The following is a 15,716-nucleotide window of genomic DNA, read 5'->3' as shown; positions in this document are numbered from 1 at the left end:
GGCCGATTCAAAACAAGTTAAGCCCAGCACAGTCAGAAGTTTAAGATGGCAAGAAGGAACTTCCTACAAAACTACAAGCAGACCCTAAATGACTGCACTCGGCTTTTGTTATCCGATAACGGTGGACACGACGACCTTCAGTCCACGTTGACAAGGTACAGTTTTTTCGAAATCATTATTTGTGACATGAATCGTAATCTTCACCGGCTAGCTAGGCTAACATTGGTTTAACTTGCTCACTGGTGGTGCGGATAACTTTTGTATGTTTGTTTTTAGCAAATTGTTGCTACTGTGATACTTCTGCCTTGCTAGCAAAAAAAAATAATGTTTATTTAACGCCTGCAATTGCACGTGTAAAATATACACACGTTTTTTTTACGCCTGCAATTGCACGTGTAAATATACACACGTTTATTTAACGCCTGCAAATGCACGTGTAAATATACAGGCGTTTATTTAACGCCTGCAAGCCTTAACTAACGCGTACATTCATGTGTAACTTTCGCCTGCACATTTACGTCTGCAGCCGCTTATGAAACAGCTGCAGGCGCTTCTGTTGTAGAAATGTTGGTCATATGCGTATGTGTATGAAATCTATAACCTTCTATGTTCAACGCTAAGAGACAGGAAGGGAAGATAATTAAGTTGAGTTCAAAGGAATGTGAGGTGCTGATGGCTCTGTGGGCAGCTTGCCCTGGGGGATGGGTGAAGAATCTTACATGGCCTTCTGTCCTCTGGTCAATGTAAGGGGTCAATGAGACAGTTGCTCTAAAATTTGGCTAGAGAAGGACTGTGTCCTGTTTCATTGTTTGTGTTAATTAAAAGTTCTTGTTTGAAGATGGTCACACAAAGGACAGTCAACCATTTGACTGGTCAAACTCCCATGGTTTTATTATCTACTGCTCTGGAGAGAGCAGTGACAACAAAGAACAGTGAGACATTTGATATGGAAATGTAGTGTTTAAGACCGTCACTAAGTTGAGTTAGCCAATGACAGAGTTTGCTACATTGATTGATTGATCTTACAGAATGCCATTGATCTAAAGTTTATAAAAGGTTGAGTATGTGTGATAGTCGCTATCACTCTTACAAACTATCTGTGTGGATGGCACCTCCTTCGTTAATGACTGATCAGCAAAGCTTTGTTTAATCATATGTAATTGTATAGTCTTTATAAAATTAAATTGCAACTGCCATCTTCGACTATGTTCAATCTACACAGTCCAGCAATAATTTTCTTTCACACTTCCTAAACGGGTGTCCAATCAAAAATACGTGTTTAAATTACGTGTACATATGACCCTTTTGGCTTTCCATACGACTGCAAGCAGCTACTCTCGCCGGTCGTTTCATGCAGCCGCAGTCCATGTCGAACGCACCTATTGATTCGTTCATCTGCCGGGTATGCGTCTTTGGATCATTTTTCACGTGACCTGCATAGGCTCAGTAGCCTACTGCCAAGCTAGAGGAAACATAAATGATTCGTTCATTTTGACTGGGTCTTCAGGTACGAGTCTTTGGATAATTTTTCACGTGACTTGCATAAGCTCAGAAGAGGAAACAGAAAGTATTTGTTTACTTCATTCACTTTCGCGATATTCGTTCACAAGTGATGATTATAAGTTTTGTTATTTAAACTTGTTTTTTCTTGGCCACGAGAAAAAAAACTAGACTACTCTCGTAGTAGAGACTACTCTAATCCCGAGTAATAGCCTACTAATGATTCGTTCAAAATTGTTCGACGTTCACATCACTAAAATCACAGCGCGTAAGATGGCGCCGGTGAGGGCGGCCGTGGTTGCAAAGTGCGCTCTGTTTTGTCTCGTTTTGTCTGTTAATTCAGTGTTCTGCCAAGATTTCCGGGGTTCTCAAGAAGAGAAGTACTTGTGAACATAGGACCACAACTCCTGAGGACTTATTTCCCAATTTTCTGCTTTCAGCAGCAGATTTAGTGGGAATTCGAGCCAGTGCCGTGCTAGGCTTTGCTCATGCAGTGAAACGCCGTAGAAGGGGAAAGCGAGCGGGAGCGCTAGTTCGGCTACGCAGACGTGGAATCCGAACAGTGCTTCCAAGTTTTTTCCTCTCCAACGTACGTTCACTGTGCAATAAAATGGACGAACTTCAGCTGCTGATGGTGAAAAACAGAGACTTTCTTTCATCTTCGGTTTTGTGCTTCACGGAGACATGGCTGTGCGAATTGATCCCGGACACCGCCTTACATCTGACAGGCTTTCAACTCCTGAGAGCTGATTGGGACACTGCACTCTCTGGCAAAACCAAAGGCGGTGGTATTTGTTTCTACATCAACAGTGGCTGGTGTGTAGATGTGACAGTGATTCTGCAACATTGTTCTCGCGAACTGGAATCATTTTTTATAATCTGTAAACCTTTTTACTTGCCACGAGAATTTGTGTCGCTCATTTTGGTCGGAGTTTACATGGCGCCGGGCCCACAGGTTAAAGATGCCCAACGCACGCTCGCCGACCAGATTCTGAGTGTGGAGCGAGCAAACCCGGATTCCCTTGTTGTTGTACTCGGCGACTTTAACAAAGGTAATCTCAGCCACGAACACCCTAAATACAGACAATTCATCAAATGCCCAACCAGAGAAGAGAACACTCTGGATCACTGCTACACTACAGTCAGTAGAGCCTACCACGCCGTCCCTCGTGCAGCACTGGGCCACTCTGACCATACCATGGTCCATCTGATTCCTGCATACAGGCAGAAATTAAAGCTCTGTAAACCTGTTGTGAGGACATCAAAACAGTGGACCAGTGAGGCTATGGAGGATCTGCGGGCATGCTTGGACTGTACTGACTGGGATATGTTCACGTCTGCTACCAACAGTCTGGATGAACTCACTGAGGCTGTGACATCATACATTAGCTTCTGTGAGGACTGCTGTATACCAACACGCACCAGGGTGAGCTTCAACAACGACAAGCCCTGGTTCTCGAGAAGGTTGAGGTCAGACAAGGAGAAAGCTTTTAGGAGTGGGGATAGAGACAGATTCAAGGAAACGAAGAACAGGTTTAGCAAAGCGGTGAGAGTGGCTAAACGACTGTACTCAGAGAGGCTGAAGCGTCAATTCTCTGCTAAAGACTGCTTCTTTCTGGAGAGGGCTAAGGCAGATCACCAACTACAAGCCCAGAGCCCCCCACTCCACTAATGACTCCCGCCTGGCCAACGACCTGAACAAGTTCTACTACAGATTTGAAAGACAATTGGACAGTCCTGAACTACCCCTTCCCTTCCATGAGGCCTCCCCCCCCCCTACTGTGATGACTCTCTCCATTCAGGAGGGTGAAGTTAAGACTTTTCAAGAGGCAGAACCCCCTCAAAGCAGCTGGGCCGGACTCTGTCTCTCCTGCCACCCTCAAGCACTGCGCTGACCAGCTGTCTCCTGTGTTTACAAACATCTTTAACACCTCCCTGGAAACATGCCATGTGCCAGCCTGTCTCAAGTCCTCCACCATCATCCCTGTGTCCAAAAAGCCAAGGCCAACAGGACTTGACTACAGACCCGTCGCCCTGACCTCTGTGGTAATGAAGTTTTTGGAGCGCCTTGTGCTGGCACACCTCAAATCCATCACAAATCCATCAATTTAGAGCTCAATGCTCTTAAGACAGTGGAGATGGTTGTGGACTTCAGGAAGACCACAGCCCCACTCACCCCCATCACCCTGAGTGACTCCCCAGTCAACACTGTGGAGTCCTTCCGCTTCCTGGGCACCATCCTCTCCCAGGACCTCAAGTGGGAACTGAACATCAGCTCCCTCACCAAAAAAGCACAACAGAGGATGTACTTCCTACCTACGGCAGCTGAAGAAATTCAACCTGCCAAAGACATGATGGTGGACTTTTACACAGCCATCATTGAGTCCATCCTCACTTCTTCTATCACCATCTGGTACGCTGCTGCCACTGCCAAGGACAAGAGCAGACTCCAGAGTATCATCCGTACTGCTGAGAAGGTGATCGGCTGCAATCTGCCTTCCCTCGAGGACCTGCACACCTCGGGGTCCCTGAGGCGAGCAAGGAAGATTGTGGCCGACCCCTCCCACCCTGGACACTCCCTGTTCCAGCTAATCCCCTCCGGCAGAAGGTTGCGGTCCATCAAGACCAAAACCTCACGCCACAAGAACAGTTTCTTCCCCTCCGCTGTTGGCCACTTTAACAAGGCCAAGGACTCACACTGACTTTAAATCACATTCTGCACAATGACACCCTGCATATTGCAATTTGCACTATTGTATCGTTTTCACTATCTGTATTGTGTGGTATTTTTAGGTTAAATTGTAAATTATGACTACTTATATTTTGTATTCCCCTTAGTATTAGCTAGACCCCCCTTAGTATTAGCTAGACTTTGCTCCTTTTGTATAGTTAGTCCACATATTTAAGTTTCAATATTCCTATATGTTTAATGTATGCACCTCCCTGCCAAAGTAAATTCCTTGTTTGTGCAAACACTCATGGAGAATAAAATCCCCTCTGATTCTAAAATCAATTAAGTTTATCGAGATACGTAAAGTGAAGTGTCTCTACGTTTGAATGTTTATTTTGAGATGTATTAAAGATCAAAGCTCTGTTGCAGTTCAAACAACTATGAAGGTAAGTGCTAGCAGTGTTTCCCCTAGAATTTTTTTTAGCAGTGGGGCAGGTCAGGTCTAACCCCCCCCTCCCCCCTCCAAAACAAAGTGCTAACCTTATATTTCGGGGCAGATTAATGTAATAGTCTAATAGCTAATGTAATATTTCACATATTGTTGTCCTGTTTCCCCTGAATAAATAAAGTTAGCATACTTAAAGACACCTTACAGTATGTTCTAAATGGCATAAATGCTGCCAATTAATAATTGACGTAACAACTTATTGTTAATGGTCAGTGGCCTATTGATAAAGGTAGGCCACTCGGAAGCATGTACACTTTCTGCTTCATTTGATCTTGATAGGCTAAGCATTCTGTAGCTAGTAATAACAACACACCCACTATTTATTCATTAAAACTACTTAAGCATAATAATGCACCTAAGATACAAACGTGAGCAAGGGCAGCAATCGCTATCGAATCAACAGACGTGCAATTTCATTAGCAGGGGAAAAATACAAACAACGAAAATCACCAGTTATCTTTATTTAAATTTGCAATAGCTATAGACTAATACAATAACAGGCTTAAATGAACTGACAACAAGTTATACGACTTATAGTTCTCAAGGACGCACACGCGCAATCTCAACTGTGCTGTGCTATTCTCCGACATGCACTCCAACAATCACGGCTGATAAGACGGCCTAAAATTGTGTACAGCCCTATTTCTGATACTGTGGCGGCAGAAATTTAACGGTGGCGGGCCGCCACGGAAAAATCAACATAGGGGAAACACTGGCTAGCATTATATGCGTTGCATTTGACGTTGTACCCAGGATTGGCGACAGGATTTAAACTAATTTCGGTGCTTGCTATGGTAGGCTAGTTAGCCAGCTTTGTTAATAGGGTGGACAGACCTTAAAATATCCTCAGTTTTGCTCCGTTTTCTTCTTTCCATTCCGTGTGTAACCTAATGTAACTTAAACTAATCCGAAGTCAGATTTCAGTTACGTCTATTAGTTTTCTCACAAATCCAGTTTAGGCGTGATTTTAGGAAAATAAATTAAACGTTCCACCGCTTTAGGTTAAGCCTTGAGTTAGGTGGTACTGAGAGGCTGTGAAGCTCCCTTTAAGAATGCCATTGTTCTACGTCACAGAGCTCTGCTTTTATCCACGGCAGAAAAATATGACTTACATTCTTTGCACATTGCGAGCTAACGGTGTCCGGTACTTTGTCGTAAATAACTAGTGTAAGAGCCAATTTGAAGAGTTGTTGTATAAATTAATAGTTAGAATATTGTTTATTTAAATCTGTAAATACATGGTTTCATGTATGGAGAAATATTGTTTAATTTCGTGACTGTTGAGTGCATTGATTGGATAAATGAGTGGAATGTACTGCAGTGGAGAAGGGTGGTCATGTGACCAATTTATACTTGTTCAGTTGAGATGGTCAGGTTATGGAGTAACACTGTTTTCTGACCGACAACGATAACGACAACGACGACGAAGATTATTAATATACCGATTTACTGCTAGACCAAAGGAATTCATGTTTGTTTGTATATTACGTTTTGTCAGTAAAGGTTTAAACCGAAGCTTTTTTCTTTTTTTTTTATATTGAATTTTGAGTTGCGTCATACTTATTTCTAGAAACCTGCTCCATAAGTGGCATAATGAACAAGGACGGAGTGCCACTTACATAAAGTCAGAAAACTTGCTTCATTGGAAGAGAACAGGAAACCCAGATTTGGAGCAAGAATAAGATAGCTCGAGGAGTTAAAGTGGAAATCACAAAACAAGGTGGAAAAGGTGAGCTAAAGCTGAAGCTATCCTGCGCTAGCTAACATTGGCTACTGCCACGGTGAGTTCTGAGTCATACAGCGTAATCAACGTGTTTGGTTAACATACCGTAGTTCGGATTCATCTAATGCTTGATAATCATTTCTATTGAAGAAAACATCAAGACATAAACATTTGCTGTCGGAAGACAATTTTGGAGACATTGTTAGTGAATTTGCATTGATTAATGAAGATGGCAGAACTTTCTGGAAGTTAATCGAAATCCCAAAGCAGCTAAATAGCCCTGACTCTGTAACCAGATTCAGAGCGAATAGTGTTTTTACTGAATGTACGTCGTGACTGCCTCCTGACCAAGTAAGTGACTTTAACTTGTAGTTTTGTGTTGTGTTGTTGCTAATTCTTGTGTCTGGGCGGGGTTGTTAGACAGCAGCTATCCAGGCTGTTAAGTAGCTAGCTAGAGATCTGTTCAGGGTACTTGCCGCCGCGTGAGACCCTGACCTTTATTTACATAATTAGGGTCATTGTCAGCTGCGCCTTGCATATTTAAGGCGGTTAGCACTACAGAGGCAGCCTTGTCTGGCAGCCTCGGTGCACGAAGACTCAGTCGAACAAAGACAAACGAGTCTACCTGCGGAGTCCACCGAGGAAGGCCGACGAAGAGGATCACCTCTTCTGATAAGTATCAACCTATTTATATTCATAATTAGATTATATTCTACCTAGAATGTATTCTTAGCTAGCATGTCTTTCTTTAGCATTCCTGTTCATTACACTACCCGTAGACGTAGATATGTCACAAAGTATATACGGTCAACTTCTGATCTTCACTACCTATCCAGATCTTCTCCACCTGCCCTCTCTCTTTCTTTAGGGCTCTGGAACTGCCAGTCTGCTGTGAACAAGGCAGACTTCATCCCGGCGTTTGCATCCCATGCTTCTCTTCATGCCCTTGCGCTGACAGAGACGTGGATCCGCCCAGAGAACACTGCAACTCTAGCTGCTCTCTCCGTCAACCACTCCTTCACTCACTCACCCCGCTCAACCGGACGGGGTGGTGGGACAGGTTTGCTTCTTTCCCCTTATATTAAATACACATCCACACCACTCTCCTTTACTGCCAAATCATTTGAACACCATTATGTGATGATAACTAATCCTATCAAAGCATGCTTAATTGTTCTTTATCGCCCACCAGGACTGCTTGCTGACTTTGTGGAGGAGCTGGACATGCTCCTCAGCGTCCTCCCGGATGATGGAACCCCCCTGATAGTCCTTGGGGACTTCAACATCCACCTCCAGGGAATGCAGGCTGTCGACTTCTTGTCCCTCCTGACCTCCTTTGACTTGACGCTGCTGAGCACACCGGCGACCCACAAGGCAGGCAAACAGCTAGACCTCATCCTGACACGTAACTGTATCACTGACTTAACCTCTGTAACCCCACTGCACATTTCTGATCACTTCTTTATCAAATTCTCTGTCTCTCTCCCTCCAACCCCTCCCAAAGACGGTCTGGACCTTGATAAGTATCACTCCCTCCTTAAATCCTTCTCTTCTCACATAACTGGTGCTAAAACCCTCTACTTTCTTAACAAAATTAACTCTGCTTCAAACCCCCACAAACTTTTCTCTACCTTCTCCACCCTTCTTAACCCACCTCCCCCATCCCCCCCCCCCGCCCTGACAGCAGACGACTTCTCCTCCTTCTTCGAGGAAAAAGTCTCCAACATTAGTAGTCAGTTCCCTAAACCCACCTTTCTTACCCCCTCACCACTCATGACTGACTCAACTAAATGTCTAAACTCTTTCTCCCCCCTGTCCAAGTCAGAGCTTTCTGACCTCATTCTCTCTCATCGCCCCACCTCCTGCCCCCTTGATCCTGTCCCCTCCCCTCTCTTTCAAACCATCTCCCCCTCTATCATAACTTTTCTGCTCCATGTCTTAAACTCCTCTCTTACCTCTGGCATCTTCCCCTCTGCCTTCAAACAGGCCAGAGTTACCCCTTTACTCAAAAAACCCTCCCTTAACCCTGCTGTCCTCCAGAACTACAGACCGGTATCACTGCTACCCTTCTTTTCTAAAACAATTGAACGTGCTGTATCTAACCAACTGTCTAACTTTCTCTCTCAGAACAACCTGCTTGACCCCAACCAATCGGGCTTCAAGACCGACCACTCCACAGAGACTGCCCTCCTTTCAGTCACCACTGCCCTCCAGTCTGCCAGAGCAGCTTCGAGGTCATCCGTCATCATTCTGCTGGACCTTTCTGCAGCGTTTGACACGGTTAACCACCAGATCCTGCTCTACAGACTTTCTGAGATGGGCATCACTGGCACTGCACTCCAGTGGATTTCATCCTACCTCTCGGGAAGATCCTACCAGGTCTCCTGGGGAGGCAAACTGTCTGACCCTCACCAGCTCTCCACCGGTGTCCCACAGGGCTCCGTCCTTGGACCCCTCCTCTTCTCTCTGTACACCACCTCACTTGGACCAATCATCAACTTCCATGGCTGCTCCTACCACTGCTACGCCGACGACACCCAGCTGTACCTGTCGTTCCCCCCGACCGATCCGGGGATCTCAGCTAGGATTGAAGCCTGCCTCGCAGACATCTCCGCCTGTATGACCGAGCACCACCTCCAGCTGAACCTCGCCAAAACTGACCTTCTCATCATCCCGGCTAAACCCTCCATCTCCCACGATCTGTCAATCACCCTGGGATCTGCGACGGTGATCCCCTCATCCTCTGCCAGGAACCTTGGGGTTACCATGGATAACGAGCTCTCCCTCACGGCCCACATCGCCGCAGTCTCCTGGTCTTGTAGATTTACCCTCTACAACATCCGGAAGATCAGGAGATACCTGTCTGAGCACTCCACCCAGCTGCTAGTCCAAGCACTGGTCCTCTCCAAGTTGGACTACTGCAACTCGCTGGTCTCACAGCATGTGCAATCCGCCCTCTTCAGAGGATTCATAACGCAGCGGCCCGCCTGGTATACAATCTACCCAGACGCTCCCACGTTACCCCGCTCCTCATCTCTCTCCACTGGCTACCCATCAACGCCCGTATCAGATTCAAGACCCTGGTACTGACCTTCCGAGCAGTGAACGGGACTGCACCCGTCTACATCAAGTCTCTCCTGCAACCTTACACCCGCACCCGTCACCTACGGTCTTCTTCAGACAACCGCCTGGTGGTCCCACCGCTCAAGACTGCCCGGCCCCAACACAAGCTCTTCTCCTGCCTGGCCCCCCAATAAAGGAACCAGCTCCCCACCTCCATCAGGGACACTGACTGTCTCCCCACCTTCAAGAAAAGGCTCAAGACGCACTTGTTCCGGGAGTACAACGGCACTTAAGAATGCTTGGCTGGACTTGTTAGTTAGTTTCCTCCAGGATCACAATGACTCTTATTAAGTGACTCATTGCTCTTTTAGGTTAGATATAACAAAGCTAAGTCTTGTACTCGCTGTGAAATATTTTACTGTTGATTGTTCTTCTACAGGTACAGTCCTGCACTTTTGTAGTTCATGTTGTTTTAATTTGTAACTTGTATAACTGCGTGCTCTTATGGGTCTTCCCTTTTGGCACATGTTTAGCTTTTTCACAATGTATGCTTCATGTTTTGGCTACTTGCTATGTTTGGGACAATCTTGTTGTTATGATCAGTGACCTACGCTCTTTTGTAAAGCTCTCTCTTGGAAGTCGCTTTGGATAAAAGCGTCTGCTAAATGAATAAATGTAAATGTAACCCATGATGTTAGACAGAAGAGGGCGCCAAAGCTTACTGAAAAGGCTACGCTACAGAAACTGCGTAGGTTAATTGGAAACAGGAAAACGAAATTTGGCCAGATCACTGCTAGTATTACACAAATTGATTATCTTAAGGGAAATGAGGATGATCTTTATGCCATAGTAAATCTTTTGCAAAATGATTTGTGCAACTTGCATAAAGAACTCGTAGAGCTCAATGAATCCATAATACATTTGATGGATGAAGAAGAAAGAACTGAAGATAAAAAATGGTTTGACAATAAATTGACATCAATTAAAGAATATATGGAAACCTCATTGACTTGGGTCTGGGAAGAGATTAAAACAAAAGAAAAGGCTTCAAGAGCAGTGTCAGATGTTCCGCCAGAACCAGAGGAGGTACAAGCTGATGATAGTGTGTCTCAAGTTCATTTGAAAGACCGCAGACCTAACAGTAAACATGGATCTGTAGTTTCCAATGGATCAAGAGGATCTTCACAAAGCTCATTGTCTTCAATACACATCAAAGAGGAGGCAGAACTTGCAGCACTCATAGCACGAGTGTTAGCTTTAGAACAAAAACAAGTTCTTGATCTAGAGGAAGCTAAGCTCAAGGCTAAAGGAGAGAAGTTGGAAGTTGATGCAGCACTTGCCGAGTCTACTGCAAAACTAAAGGTGTTAGAGTCATATGAAGAAGATGGCATGAACAGTTACATTTCTAAACGGTCATGTAGAGTGAAGTTGGAGGATGAAAAAGAAGATTGCCTGCAGTCACCACCAGGGAATGCTTTTCAGAGTTACAGACCTGTGACACACCAGCCAACAATGGACATGCAGAAACCTGCAAACCAAAAGGACAGTGATGATAGAGAACTCCATCAGGTGTTACAAAAACAAAGTATCATCACAGAAATGCTCGTTAAACAGCATAACTTATCGAGTTTGCCACGCAAAGAGGTACCAGTGTTTAAAGGTGATCCTCTCACTTACAAAACATTCATCAGAGCATTTCAGCATGTTGTGGAGAGCAGAGCTGATACCTACCAAGATCAATTCTACTATCTGGAGCAATACACCAGTGGCGAACCACAGGAATTAATCAGAAGCTGTGAGTATATGTCTCCTGAAAGGGGCTATGAGGAAGCAAGGAGGCAACTACAGAAACATTATGGCAACAAGCTTAAAATCGCTAATGCCTACATAGAGAAGGCGTTGAATTGGCAGGTCATCAGGATGGAAGATGGCAAAGCTCTCCATGCTTATGCGTTGTTCCTCACTGGCTGCAAGAACACAATGGGTGATTTAGAGTTCATGGAGGAGATGGACAATCCAACTAATATGAGGACTGTTCTGTCTAAGCTTCCTTATAAATTGCGCGAGAAATGGAGAATGACAGCTTTTGACATTCAAGAGAAGGGGAGAGGACGTGCAAGATTCTCGGAACTGGTTAACTTCATTGACCGCCAGGCGAAAATTGCCATGGAACCCCTATTTGGAAACTTGTCCGGATCTCATGGAATGAAGGAAGAAAGGGATAGAAAATATCAGAAATTCCAGAAAAATGTCCACAAGGGAAGCAGCAGCTTTGCTAAAGGAGTTGTAGCTCCACAAGAAGAAAGGGAACCACAGGTGACAATTAAAAAGGCTACTATTGCTTCACAGAAACCCTGTGTTTATTGTCACAACAAACACACTCTAGCGGAGTGTAGGAAGTTTAAGGATTCACCATTCAAGGAAAGATTGGATTTCTTAAAATCCAAAGGATTATGCTTTGGATGTCTGTCCCCAGGACACCTCAGCAAAGACTGCAAAAAGAGAGCAAAGTGTCAAACATGTTCACAAAGACATCCAGACTTTTTGCACATTGTCAAGAAAGATGACAGTGTGTCTGCTGACAAGCAGGAAGAGGATGGCTCTGAGAGCAAGGAAATCTCCAATACATGCGTCTCTCTGAGGAAAGAAGCATGTGCCTACACTGGGGCCGGAGAAAAATGTGCATTAGCTGTTTTGCCTGTTAAGGTGAAGTCAAAGATGAGTGATAGATATGTGGAAACATATGCGTTTATGGATCCTGGCAGCACAGCAAGCTTCTGCACAGAAGATCTCGGAAGAAAGCTGAATCTCAGAGGTAGACAAACCCAGATTCTGCTTAACACCATGGGCTGTAGCAAAGCAGATGATGGTAAGACTTTGAAGACGCTTGTCTTGACAGACTTAGAGATGTGTGGTGTGGAAGAGGATACTTACATAGACCTGCCCAAGGTATTCACCCATGGCTTCATTCCAGTTCATAAGGATAACATTCCCAAGCAGGAAGACATTGCAAAGTGGTCTTACCTGAAAGATGTGTCACTACCTCATATCGACGCTAAAGTGGGTCTGCTCATTGGCACCAATGTCCCAAAGGCAATGGAGCCATGGCAGGTTATGCACAGTGAAAGAGATGGTCCCTATGCAGTCCGAACAGCCCTAGTTTGGGTAGTAAATGGACCGATAAGAGGTTTACAGATGAAGAGTGACACCAATGAGAGCCACACAGTCAATCGTCTTTCAGTTGTAGAAATTGAAGAGTTGTTACAACAGCAGTATAATCCAGACTTCCCAGAGCGTGACTGTGAAGAGAAAGAAGAATTGTCACAAGAGGACCACAAGTTCATGACTCTGGTGGAGAGTTCAGCTAAACTGGAAGATGGGCATTACTGCATAAGTTTGCCACTGAAAGATGAGACAAGGAAAATGCCAAACAATCGTTGCATAGCATAACAGCGTGCCATCAGCCTGAAAAGGAAATTGAAAGGACATGAGAGCTTTCATGAGGACTATAAGGCATTCATGAAGGACGTCATTGAGAATGGCTATGCCGTCAAGGTCCCCAAGGAACAACTGTTGCGTGATGATGGCAAGGTGTGGTACATTCCTCACCATGGAGTGTACCACCCCAAGAAGAACAAGATTCGCATAGTCTTTGACTGTACAGCATCATACAGAGGAGTCTCTCTGAATGAACAGTTATTGCAGGGTCCGAATCTTACTAACAAGCTTATTGGTGTTCTGATCAGGTTCCGACAGGAGTCGGTGGCGTTAATGGCGGATTTCAAGGCTATGTTTTACCAAGTAAAGGTTCCTGAGAAAGATCCAGATCTCCTTCGTTTCTTGTGGTGGCCGGATGGCAATCTGAGTGAATAGATGGAAAAGTTTAGAATGACGGTTCATCTTTTTGGTGCTACATCTTCACCGAGTTGTGCATCTTATGCCTTGAGGAAAACAGCCGAGGACAACAGGGGAACAGCTAGCCAAATGGCAGTTGACACAGTTCTCCACAATTTTTATGTGGACGACTGCCTAAAGTCAGTTCCTACTGAGGCTCAGGCAGTTGAACTTGTGGGAGATTTGAGAGCATTGTGTGCCAAGGGAGGCTTTCAACTGACTAAGTGGATCAGCTTTAGTAAAACTGTCCTATTGACAATACCTGAAGAAGATCGAGCCACTGAGATCAAAGACTTAGGTCTAAGCCACAATATTCTTCCCATGGAGCGTGACCTGGGTGTCCAGTGGTGCACAAACTCAGATAGTTTCAAATTCCATATGAAGATACCTGAAAAGCCTATGACTAGGCGTGGGATCCTGTCTGTTGTAAGTGCCACTTGGATTCCTGGCACCAGCCGTTCTGCCTGCAAAGTTGATCTTGAGGGCGCTCTGTGAAGAAAAATGTTGCTGGGATCAGGAAATCATGGAACCACATGCACATAGATGGCAAGAATGGTTGTCAGAGTTGAGAATCCTGGAAGGATACACAGTAAACAGGTGTGTAAAGCCATTGACATTTGGATGTTTGCAGTCAGCACAACTACACCACTTCGCTGACTCATCAGAGATTGGTTATGGGACTGCCACTTACCTGCTGTTTGAAAACAAAGAAGGTGACAGATGTTGCACTCTTTTGATGGGAAAGGCAAGGGTAGCACCTTTGAAACGTGTGACAATCCCACGGCTAGAGTTGACAGCCGCAGTGGTGGCTGTGAGAGTAGATCAGATGCTGCGACGTAAGCTGCAGGTGCCACTCCAAGACTCTATCTTTTGGACTGACAGCACCACAGTTCTGAGATACATAGGAAACCAACACAGTCGCTTCAAGACTTTTGTTGCATATAGGGTCACAATGATCAGAGAACATTCCCATCCCTCACAATGGCATTATGTGAAGTCAGCGGAAAATCCGGCGGACCAAGCTTCAAGGGGAATGAGAGTGAGGGACTTTGTAGAAGGCAAGACTTGGTTGCAAGGTCCAGGTTTCCTCTTACAATCTCAGGAAGATTGGCCGGAATTGCCTTACATGATGGACGTATCCGTAGATGACCCTGAGGTCAAGTCCTGTGCAGTAGGAGTTGAAGAGGATGCTCCTCAACAACAGGCCTTGTCGCTGAACAAGCTCATATCACACTTCTCAGATTGGACACGCGTCAAAAGAGCAGTTGCTTGGTTTCTAAAACTGAGAAGAATACTGTTAGAGTTGAAAGAGGAGAGAAAGGCTTCCATGGATAAACTCAAACAGTCAGAAATCTGTCCAAACCAGCGAGATATGTTGGCCAAAGCGCACATGAGAAAGTTCAGGTGGACTCTTAAACCAGCTTTGCTTGACATAGAAGACTTGGAAGAGGCTGAAAAGGAACTCATACGGGTTGACCAAATTCAGACTTTCTCAGAGGAGATCATGGCTCTTCAAACGAAGGGATATGTGAGGAAGAACAGTCCAATCTACAAATTGGATCCATTGTTGATGGATGGAATCGTAAGAGTTGGTGGTCGACTCTCCAGGTTGTCATTGCCAGAGGAGACAAAGCATCCTGCAATTCTTTCCAAAGGGTTACCAGTGGCTGCTCTTATCCTGCAACATATCCATAAAGAAATTGGACATTGTGGGCGCAACTATATGTTATCCAAGCTGCGCACAAAGTATTGGATACCTCAAGCAAGCTCATTGATCCGGGGCATAATTTCAAAATGCACAGTCTGCAGACGGCTGAACAGTAGGACTGGAGAGCAAAAGATGGCTGATCTGCCATTGGATCGCATCATTCCAGATCAGCCTCCTTTCACAAATGTAGGAGTGGACTTTTTTGGGCCTTTCGAGGTCAAGAGAGGGCGCTCCGCGGCTTTACATGCAGACGAGGTCAGGTCAAGATCATGCGCTCAGACAATGGGACTAATTTTGTTGCTGCTGAGAGAGAGATACGCGAGGCACTTAAAGATCTGACCCAGAAAAGGATTGCAGATGCAATGATGGAGAAAGGTGTTAAATGGATCTTCAATGCTCCTGCAGCTTCTCATCACGGGGGTGTATGGGAAAGACAGATCCGTACAGTCCGGAAGATGAGGTCAATCGTCCAACAGCAGTCACTGGATGACGAAGGACTGTTAACAGTCATGTGTGAGGTGGAGTCCATCATTAACAACAGGCCTCTCACACTGGCATCAGACAATCCCAACGATCTGGACGTCTTGACACCCAATCATCTGTTGCTTTTGAAGGCACAACCAAGCATCCCTCCTGGAATTTTCTCCAA

At 45.1% G+C, this 15,716-nt stretch overlaps 1 pseudogene; it reads left to right on the top strand.

The window, feature by feature from the left end:
• Positions 1 to 1,773: 1,773 nt before the first annotated feature.
• LOC146261696 (uncharacterized) lies at positions 1,774 to 4,298 on the top strand (annotated as a pseudogene).
• Positions 4,299 to 15,716: the final 11,418 nt, after the last annotated feature.

This window comes from Hypomesus nipponensis, chromosome 12, assembly GCF_054491055.1.
Source record: "Hypomesus nipponensis isolate SF chromosome 12, ASM5449105v1, whole genome shotgun sequence".
Lineage (NCBI taxonomy): Eukaryota > Metazoa > Chordata > Actinopteri > Osmeriformes > Osmeridae > Hypomesus > Hypomesus nipponensis.
The sequence above is the reverse complement of the archived record's forward strand: the minus strand, read 5'-3'. Positions and strand labels throughout refer to the sequence as shown.